This window comes from Hydra vulgaris, chromosome 12 (genome assembly GCF_038396675.1).
Source record: "Hydra vulgaris chromosome 12, alternate assembly HydraT2T_AEP".
Classification (NCBI taxonomy): Eukaryota; Metazoa; Cnidaria; class Hydrozoa; order Anthoathecata; family Hydridae; genus Hydra; species Hydra vulgaris.
Genome location: NC_088931.1, coordinates 62,629,774 through 62,641,882, shown reverse-complemented (window position 1 = coordinate 62,641,882; position 12,109 = coordinate 62,629,774).

Below are 12,109 nucleotides of genomic sequence, written 5' to 3'. Positions count from 1 at the left end.
GAATGCTCTGGTAGACAAATCTAGATTATATTGTGTTTTTTGCACAGCAATACCGCTTCCAAAGTTATGTGTGTTGTATGCCCATCTTATACTAAAATTTGAATACCACCAATTTGCTCAGTTTCAGGCATAAATACGTCTTTCAATCATTTAATAAACGTATCGCGCTTCATCAAACCTGATTTTGAAATTGAATATTTGGTGCCAAGTAGACCACCTCTTGCCCACTCAGGACGAAAGTTTCTTTTAGTTTTGTATATCACAAATGGTGGTGCGAAATGTCCATCATCGTTGCAGCAATTGTTTAATTGTTCACCCCAAAAACCTGTTTCCTCACAATTTCAAATATGCGACCAAGAAGTTATTCCAATCTGTTGATATTGCTTGGTGATACATTCAAAATAAAAATCAATAACGTACAAGAAGCGGCTCTTTTTGATGCTAAGTTATCCACTTTTTTTGTTGAAATTTCTTTTGACATTCTTTTCATAAGGGTTTGTTTATATCAGTTAATGCCGCTAGTATATCGTCAGGGTTACAATATAATTTCCTTGCATGCTTTTGAATTTTTAGTTGACATGTTAAAGTGAGTGAGTTAAATTGAATTAAGGAAGTAATGATTACATTGAGAAATATTATAATAATTGGTTTTTAATGAGTAAGAGATGAATATATTAACAAATAGCATTATCGTTCATTTTTAATTATAAAAATATATTAAAATATGTGCTGCATTTGGGAACAAAGCAGCAAGAACTATTTCATTTTCAGAGCAAAACTCACTGTTTAATTAAATTATGTGACGCATAATCATCAAAAAAAAAAAAAAAACTGGTATTGGAATTTCTAATTTTATCAAAAATAAATGAAAAACGTTTGTAATCTATTCAAAAAAAACACTCTGCAGCCATCCAACCATTTTCAATTTTTCAAATCCTGATGGAGCAATTTATAATTCTACTTGTAAGACGAACATATTTAAAAATTATTAGTGATGGAGCAAAAGTTCCGCTGACATTTAATGCAAATAAAGTGGTATTACTGTATTTTTTCCTCGTTCACCAATTAATAAATTAGTTTTTGGTGACAACTGAAAACCACTCTCATCCATATCGAAAACGCGCATCAAGTCATTTATATATTGAACATTTTATTCCGAAAGCTTTGGATATTTAGCAAATCAATCTCTTATGGCTTTTTCAGTTACTCCTCTTCTAGCTCGGTTTAAATATTCATCTCGTTTTTGAGATAAAACCAACCTATTGCAGAACGGATGTTAGTAAATCACATTTTTATGTTGTTGGAATTCAAAAATTTTTGCACACTATCTAACAGCTGTACTACAGACATGGCGAATCCCAGTCAGGAGCATGTTAGTAACCGCTCGACTAACTTTTTTTTCAATGTGTTAACCTAGTACCACTTCGCACCCACGGTGTTACATCTTCATAAAAATTCTTCCATATATTTTATCACGAAGCGTCTAATAAAGAGTTATATCTTGCTCGCTTTGTACACAACCATAACTTTTTCAACTGCATTAATAGCATCACGTAATTGAATATCTGTATATTGAATTCTTGCTTTTGAGCGCAAAGCTTTCGTCTTATACTTTTGTCTTGCTATTTTAAAAGAATCTAAGCAAAATAATATTTATTTTTATAGTAAAAAGAAATAAATTGGACATACGACATGGAACGGTATGGAATTACATTTTTTTTAGTTCATACATATCGTACATTCAAAAAAACTACATTGATGCTTTAATGATGAGTGGTTTTAATAATATTTACAATGATTTATGTTTTGTTTACCTGATTAAGTCAATTAAGAAATAAAATATTATGTTATCTTCTTAAACTTCTTTGTTTTATTTAAAACCCTTCTGACAGTTATTACTTTAAAAAAAGTATTTACATATGTTGACGTAATAAACCTACTAAGTTCATAAAAGTAACAATGTATTGCGGTTTTATGGATTGTAATTGAAGTGCATGACGATGTTGTTGATACACAAAATATAAAAACAAAAAAAATACTACTTTTTGAAAAATTTATGTTAGTATTTAAAACCTACGGTAAGTGTCGACTCACGGTAGGTGTCGAAATGACCCTGTGTATTGTTTAAATTAAGTTAGTGTTTTTGTTATAGTTTTTTTTAAATATATCAATAGATTTTATTGTTTTCTAATTTTTACTGAGAACCGAGTTTTACAAACATGGTCCCCGACAAGTAACCAAGAAGTCTGATTTTTTTTTAGTGATGTTAGTAGAATGTAGTAAAAGGGCCGTCAAGAATGGGGGCTGTAGTGGTGTTCTACCCCACCAAAGCTGTCATATAAACATTTGAGTCAGCACATTGAGCAAGTTTTGAACTATAGTTCGCAAATTGCAAATATTGAGAACCTTATTTTTTTTTGGTGTCTTTAGTTGTCAAAAAATATACCCAACACCCTCTCCCCCACGGTAGACCTCATCGGGACGGCCCTGTCTAGTTATTACTTGTTAAATGTGTAGTTTCATATTTGTGATTAGGGGAGACGGTGGCTAGTTGCCGCTTTTTTTACTATTTGAGATCTGTAACACTAACGGCAATATTTTTTGTAAATATTAAAGCGTAGTCATAATGAGTATGAATTTAGATAACATTTAAACTTGCATTCATTATTTAAAAAATTTTCTTGGGATTCTTCTGGGGCTTCAAAAAACAAAATTAAAAAAAGTTTGCCAACTTACCCCATCCCGGGGTAGTTGGTGTAAACTATAAAATTAACATTATTGTGCAAAATTTATAGAAATTTTTTTACTATTTATTTCGCAAGTATTTTAGACCAAAAATTTAATACTACTTTTAGCTGGTATATTTTTGGCTTATATAACAAGCCAAAACAGTAGCCCACTTTTTATCTTATAAAAAACCCTAATATTTCATTTTTAATTTTTGTAAAAAATATACTTTTTGAATACAATAAAAAACTAGAAATAAAAAAAAACTAACTTTATACAAATATACTTTTTTTCTATAAAAAACACTACAGCCATCTTGCCCTGTGAAAGTGTTGCCAACTCACCTTTAAAGTCTTTTTTCTTTAAACAATTCTAAAGATCCTGAAAAACGGCAACTATAGAAAAAAAAAAAAAGATTGGAAATAGTAAACTTCATACGACGAAGTACTTTCTTTATAAAGTAAATAGATGTTATAATGTAAATAGTAAATAATAAATAATAAAAAATAATAAAGTAAATAGATGTAAATAAATGTTCCAAAAGTTACAATTTTGTCCAAAAAACACAAAAATCCAAATATCAGTGCATGCGCTGATCCTAACAGTACTCCAGTAAAAGATGAAATGGTCTATTAGAAAGATTCATTGTAATTTTTGGCACTTTCTAACGAAAGGCTTCAAAGATAAACGCAGTTCGTCAACTTACCGCTGCTGTCAACTAGCCCCGGTCTCCCTTTATTAGAAAGAAATTTCTGATAAAATATTTCGGAAATATTTTATTTTGAAGTTTTAACATAAATAACGAGTTTTGCTAGATATTTAATTCCTATAGGTTAAGGGCATTTATTTTCTTGACATTTATTTTATCATTTTTCCTCTTACAACTATCTTAAAGCTGACTGGGAATCTTTCCGTGATTTTCTTTGTGATTGCCTTTGGGTAGAAAATTTTTGTCTGCTGACAAATGTGCTTCTTATGTAACTTCTCGGATCCAGGCTGTCATAAAATTTTTTGTTCTCTCCACAATTCTAAGTTAAGCCTCACTCTTCTCCATGGTTTCCCTCTCTTTATGGTGCTGCAATATCCAATCGTAACCATTACTTCCATACCTATCGCCTTAACAATTCCTCTGAAAACAAATGCCTGTTTGGTATTCCAAAGAGACATTATAAAAAGATTTTATCCAACGCCCAAGCTCACCATTCTCAGGTCACAAAATTTCGTATTTCATCTCAAAAATTAGGCTCCTGAGACTTCTGGAGAATCTTTAACAGTGTCTATTATCAATATGAATATTGATCTTGTGGTTCTCCTGTTGATTTGTAAACGGTTATAATTGATAGTTTTTATCGTGAACTAGATAGATGTACATCTATCTATTTTGAGAAAAAAGCTATCAGTTATTTTATCTCCACATATGTGGAGAGGTTAAGACTATCGCTCTCAACATTTCTAAAGTCTTTGACAAAGTTTGCTAAGCTAGTCTTCAGGCACAGATTGGCCTACCGGGAAATTTCCCTGTGCGCCTCACCATCCTTGGCGCCCCCTTCCACGCCATAATATAATTACCATATGTTATTTATAAGTAATAACTATAAAACCATTTAGTATTATCGCTTAAGGTGCAAATTTATGATCCTTTAATCAGTGGCGTAGTTAGGTAACCAAGGGCCCTGGGGCAAATTAAAAAATGTGGCCCCACTGCTATGTAAACTGATTAGGTTTCAACAAATAAAAATATGAAATATACAAATACTTTAAAAACGCTAAGGTACTTAAGTTCCTTTTTTGTGCACTGCAGGGCAGGTAATAAAAGTATTAAACAGTAACAACATAAATTACAATTAATACTTGGTGTAGGTTTGGCTAATAAAACGAAATACAGAAGATTCAAGGGTTTATTTTATATATTTCAGACCTACCAACTGACTAAATAACAATTATATTTAAAATTTTTTCCTAGCTTTAATTTTCGCAAAAGTATCAATGACTTCGTTTAAATCCAGGCTTGATGCGGTTTTGTTTTCAATTGCTATTAGCGATAAATGTCGGAGTCGAATTTGGCCCATCTTTTTTCTTAAAAATTTTATTTTAAAAACACAAAAACAAATAATAGGCTTATTTATCAACATTATATATTACCTATTTAGCAAATCGTGTACCTACTTATATTTATGTGTATTGAAATAAAATTAAAAAATTAAAAACTTCTTTTTGTCTACATTCTCTGGATTTTGCATTTTGGATTTTTATTCTCATTCTGCCGAAAACCGATAACATTTTTTTTTTTTTTTTAAATATAAACTTATTTTAAATAAAAGCATCCAAAAATATTAGTAATGCATAGCGGTTTATTGATGACAAGACCGTCGGTCTTGTCACCATGCAAGTTTTCCGCGTTTTTAAAGTAATTTCTAATACTTAACAGTTTTATTTTAAATATTTTTTTGTATTACATAACTTTGTATTTTTTTTTTTTTTTTTAATTTTACTTACTCTGTAAAGATTCTATTCTATTTTACGAATTTGTAAGGAATTAAAGAACAAAAAAATAAAGTTAAAAAAAAAAAATAATAAGATGGGCCAATTATTGCAGTTGGAGATACCTCCGGTGGTGGAGGTATCTCCAACTGTAATAATTGTCGAATCTTATTCAGTAGGCTTTTCAACCAACACTGCAGTTACCACATTATTTGAGTCACTATTAATAGAAATATTTTGGTCAGATGTACTTGCAGAAGGCTAACTAAAAAACTTGTCAATTTTGGGCAAATTTGGGCAAAGTTTGTAACAAGTCGTAATATCAAAATAGTTTTAAATCAAAATAAACAAACTCCTTTAGAAAGTCTCCCTGTAGTTGATAATTTTTATCATACAAAGTTGCCTTTACTCAGAGATGTTCTTTCACTTGTTTTTATCGAAGTCAACAATAAATTATCTTTTGAAAGTGCTTGTCGAAGAGTTGCAAAGTTAGTAGAAATTCATTGGACAGAGCGCAATATTTACACAATATCATATCAGGCCATTTTAAAACGTCTGCACAGTGAAATCAATGACTATCGCTACTTAAAAGGTGTTGACAAAAACAAGCAAGGTGATAGTTTTTTAAGTAGACGTATTTCTATGAACGAATCCTTTAAAAAACTTTTTGACATTTTTTGCCTTAATCCACAACGTCGTGAAAAGCTAGAGAAGTTTTTCGGTATTTCAATGAATACTGAAGACTACTCGTATCTAGAAAACATGCACGGTAACAGAAATTTTACATGTCAAAATGTTGATAAAACTTTCCATCAAAAAGTTATTAATGACAAAAAAAAAAATGGAGAAAAAGATAAGAAATGAAACAGCAGTTTATCAGACAATGTACGTTGATAATGATGATAGCGAGTTAAGTGAACTTGAAGACGAAGATGAATTTCTTGAAAAAGAATTAACAAAAAATGAATATGAGTTCTTTGAAAAGACACTGAACCAATTAAAAAAGAGAGAGTTAATTTTGTTGATGTAAGTGAACCAAAACTGCCATACATGACGAGATCAAAATCAAAATTAACATTTGAAGATATTTCTCACAATACTCATGTTCCACCTAATGTGCGACAATCAAAAAACTTAGCCTTAAGAGGTATCTACCATGCATGTGCAGAGTTAGATGGAGAAGGATTCTCGATGAGGGAAATGCAAATTGCACTAAGAGTAATCGGCAATCGAATTTTTAAAACAAATTGGAAAATACCAGATGAAACTAACCGCATATCTAAGTACGATAAAAATGATTGTGAAGCTATTGAGAGCACATTCATTGATTCTAACACACTCCCAACACGCAGTGCCATACGTAAAATACGAAAACAGATGTAGGCGTATTCTCTTGGCTTGATTGCAGACAGAATTGTTCAATTTAAAAATAGTGGCGATATAATAACTCACGCAACTGACTCTACGACTCGAGTCAACTGACTCTACGACTGGGACCTTTGCACCTTCTGGTTTACATATTAACCGAAAATTTTATTTTCCGTTGCTTACATTAGCAATTGCTTCAGAAACTACAACAAATATTGCAGATGGAATAAAAACAACATTCTAAATGTTAAAGGAAGCCTCAAAATACACCTCAGAAGAACTATACCAGAAGGTAGGTGTTAATATGACTGACAGTACTGTTCATAATATAGGAATATCTAAAATCACAGCTGATATACTCGATAGAGAAATTCCTGCTGGTCAACTGTTTTGCATTTCACATACAGCTTTAGGTTTTGACAGCGCTATTGAAAAAGTTCTAAATCAAATTGAAAATGAAATGAATATGGATAACTCTTTAAAGGCTTTCTGTTAGATATATCTGTTAACAGAAATCGGAAACGTTATCCTTAACCTTTCTATCATGGGTACTAAACTTGTTTGGTCCAAGTTTTATTCAAAAACATGAAATTATCAAAAAGAATATAAAACTTTTATGCAGCGTAAAAACAAAGATATTTTTCTTTTTGAATTTAAAGATGTTCAATTTGAATGTCTTTCGAAATGTTCTTCTACAGTTTGCATTCACTGGGATGACTTTAAGGAGTTTTTAGACCAACATAAATATATCACAAATAAACTTGCTTGCTTAGTCCGAGATTCTATGAATTTTCATTACATTATAGTTACTTTAGTCGTGGTAGCAGCTTTTGGAATGCAAGTCATTTCACCATTCTTCTGTAAAATTAAAGGCAAAGCCACGCATTCTAAACTGGAAATATATTCTTTAGCAAGATGTATGCAAGCTTATCTAATGATGTCATAAATGAACAGTTCTTTGAATTCAAAGAGCCATGTGTTCAAGGAGTATCAAAGAGACTTTTTGAAAATCTCATTAAAGAAGATTATGGCTTAGAAGTTGTTAATGTAGTTCGAAAATATGCATCAAAGAACTTTGATGATTGCATTATTCTTGCCAATATAGTTCGCTAAATTTTAGCTATAGTTCTTCGACACCAAAAAAAAGCATTATGGGATTGGAGAAAGAAACAATGATCAATTACCTGATGAGTATTACGTTTTTAATCAAGTTGTTGGAGTCGATAAAACAGTGACAAATAATATTGAACTTGAGCGTCAGTCTGGAACTCATAGCAATCGACTTCGAAAAAAACCGTCACTTTCAACAATTTCACGTGGTAATATTCTTAAATATTCAAACCATTTAAGAAATAAAGATTCAAATAATTTAGAACTATTTCGGAAAATGGGTCTTATTGTTAGAAAAATTGAAAGTGTAGAATACAGTTGGAACCAGCAACAGATTCAACTAAGACAAAGCGGCTTAATTAAAAAAGAACAACAAGCTTTACATCAGGTGTCCAGGAGAAGTTCTATTTTAACTTGTTTAAAACTACAAGGCGGCCCATTTACTAGTGGATCAGATGAATATATTGAAAAAAAAGCAAGATCTGATAAAATGCCAAAAACGATTGAAGAATGAAGTAATTTATTTTAGAGATACAAGTAGGTCACTGCCGCGGAAAGCAACTCAATTTAAAATCATGATTTTTGATAAAAATACAAAAAAGCGCCGTCTTATGCCTATAAAAGAATATGCTACTAACTTGAAGGTTCTACATGGAAAGTCATCACAGCAATCCATAATTACTTACATTGACTTCCACAAAGTTATTTCGCACCTTCAATAGAGGTCGAAACAAATTGTTATTAATATTAGACTATCTTGATGATGCACAATGTCTAATTTTTTGTGTTATTTATAACTAGGCATAGTGATTACATATTTTATTAATAAAATGAAAAAAAACATTTACCATGTGTTTTACATCGCTTATATTTAAAAATAATAATGATTTAATTTAATTTAACAGTAAATTGTTTTGTCAAAATAATCACTTTTATTAAAATTGAAGTCGAAGGCTAAATAGTAATAATGAAAGAAAAACATTGTGAAATTTGAAATCAGCATAAAAAATTAATTAAGAAAAAGTAGTTAAACTACAAAAAATCTAAAAAAAAGTTAACTTTGGACCCCCTAGCATTAATGCGATAATAGCGCGTTAACTTGCCCACCATTAAATATAATATAATATATAATACATAAACAAATACCTACTAATTCCTACCTAGTCGAGCACAATCTAATTTATACTGTGCTCAAGTAGGCAGGTTCTCACGATGTTAAAAGTAAAATAAAAGGAAAGAGAAACACACTGATACGCTACAAGTGTTGTTGTGGAACGACACGCATATCACTATCCGTAAAATTGACAACACTGCCAACCTACAGAAAGAATTTAGGGGAATTCCGTAGGCATAATTTTTGCATTTCTCTCAACTGAGTTGTCATAATTAAAGTGGGGTTGCAAGTTGCAGCCTGTCGTATTTAAATTGAAATTAGGAGAAGTTTCCCAAAGTTAAGTTGGATCGAGATTTCTGTAAAGGATTCGAGGTCCCCCTGAGCTTGAGGGCCCCGGGTTGCTACGCTTCTGCCTTCAATTTCTGACAATTGAAGCATTATGAATATCCGGATAGGACCCAGATATATTTAGGAGGGAGGGGGAGGGAGCCTCAGTGATTTTTAAATGTTTTTTGAAAAATATTTTATGACATTTGCCTAATACTCACGTGAACCTGTTTTTCTCATTCTGTTTACATTACTAAATGATAGTTTAAACTAGACCCGAAAGAAACTTTAATTCGTTTGAGTTTAAGATTTAAAAAAAGTAAAAGTTAAGAAAAGTCTGAGTGGAGTCTCAAGACCTTTACAACCCCCTCCCTACATCCGCTCTCGACGTATATCACAAACTTGATAGCAAACGGCTTTGACACTTTTTGTTTTTGATTCCAAATGCGTGTCACAATTTCTTTAAATGCAAAATAGTTGCTTTTATTTGCATTTGTTTGAATTGTTTGCTTCTTTAAGAAATTATTCCTAGGGGAAATAATGCTCGGATGACGCTACAAAGAACAACGGATAATCCTGCTCTAATTATATTTTAAAGTATACTTTATAACCGTTTAAAAGTTTATTGATTTTCAAATATCCGCTGTCGCTCAAAATTAAAATCGCTTTTTTATTGTAAAGAAAAGTGGTATAATGTTTTTTTCACAACATTTTATTTAATAAGCTTTCTTTACGATTTGTTTGTTTCTTTGTTTTTTAGGTGAACGCGCAAAACAAACACGAGGTCAGCGGTAACAGTAAAACTAATCGTTAAGTAGTAAATCAAAAAAAAAATTCTTTTTTCAAATCCATGCTTTATGCAAGCAGAATTCTATTGGGCCTAGAAATTCTTTTTTTGTTATCTTTTGTAGAAGGAAAAATTACTGTTACGTTTTTAAATTTTTTTCTATTAATTCAGTGTTCTTATGGAGAAATACAAATTAAATTTTTGTTAACTTAATTAACTTTTTTTGGTCAAATTTTTCCATTTCCTTGTATTGTCATCGAAAATGATTAAGTGTGCAAAATTTGAGCAAAATTGGTTGAGAAAAAAGCTTTCAAAAATTAATTTCAAATTTTGTGGCACACAAACACATATATAGAGAAAGTAACCTTATATAAAGCATGGAAAAAAAAGTAATTAAAACAAACAACGCAAAACAAAGTTAGTTTTGGCATAGATAAAAGAATTCGTTAAGAAAAGTAGTTAAAGAAAAGAACGTTAAATAAAACAAAAAAATATTACACTAACGTAAAAACATTAAGGAAACTAAGAAATAAAAACATAAAAAAACTTGAAAAAAAAAATTTAAAAGTGGACTAAGAAGTAACTAACTAACGATGCCTCGGGACCCAAGGACTTTATATACGTACACAACCTGAAATATCCATTAACCTCAATGGCTAAAAACGTTTGGCGCCAATAGGAATAAGTTGAACTTAGTTCCCCAACATTTTTAGTTATTGACTTTAGTTGGTATTTCAAGTTATATACGTACAATAAGTCCTTGGGTCCCGTGAAATTGTTAATTTATTACTTTTTAGTCCAATTTAAAAAAAAAATTTTAAAAGTTTTTTTAAATATATTTATTTAAACTTACAATTACATAATTACTACGCGTGAAATAAAAACATTTTCCGCTGCAATATATATATATATATATATATATATATATATATATATATATATATATATATATATATATATATATATATATATATATATATATACAGTGGCGGCGTTAGGGTAGGGCCTGGTTGGGCGATGGCCCAGGGCGCCGAATATAAAGGGGCGAAACTAATTGGTTATTTACCCTTTGCCTTTTTTTGAATGGGGTTAAATTGAGCTAGGGGTGCCGTAGAAATCTCGCCCAGGGCGCTGGTAGTGCTAAAACCGGCACTATATATATATATATATATATATATATATATATATATGTATATATATATATATATATATATATATATATATATATATATATATATATATAATATATATATATATATATATACATATATATATATATATATATATATATATATATATATATATATATATATATATATATATATATATATATATATATATATATATATATATAAATAGGTTAGACTATAGTAAAATATTTTGAATAAGTCCGAAATAACGAGAGCTTCGCTTAAATCAGGCATATGCTTAATCAGATAATATATACATACCCCTTGAGAGTCCGAGTTAACGGGGTTTTACTGTATATATAATCATTAAATGTATCTATGTTGTTACAAGTTTACAATATTTAGGAATAATTTGTCACTCACTGTTAGTGATAGTGAATTCATTGTACATTATGAAGGTTGCTATGGAAACTTCGTCCGGAACTTTCCAGCAAGCGAATTCTTCAGTGTCTAATGAACAGAAGACGGCCTCTACAAAATCTGATACAACATTAAGTAAGGCTAAGAGAAAGTCTACTGCCCAAGGAAGACAAGGAAAGAAGAAGCGTGATTTGCTTTAATCAGGCCGTAATCCTAAACAACGCAAGCTGCTGTTTAATAATGAACATATTAATAATGTTGTTAAACTTTATGTTGAAGCAACTTTTCCCGAATCAAACCCAGTGTTATTTGAGAAAAATGCTTTTTTAATGAAAATAACACCTAGCGTACTCAGTGAAGCAAGCACCGCGTCAAATACAGAAATACAAAAAGTTGAGACAGAGTGGCGTGTAGAACGAGTTCATTAAAAGAATACCAGTGAATCCTCTTGATCGTTTCAGAGTTGATGTTTTCCGTAGAGTAATTGATCAGAATACCACTAGCATAGATTAACGTTTCTCAGTTAACAGAGACATCATTAGAGACGCTGCGTATTTAGATCCCACACATTTGAAAGAAATTGTTGAAAATGGTATTCCGGAAAAAAGTCTTGCAACAATTTCTCAACTAACTAATCTTTGTTCC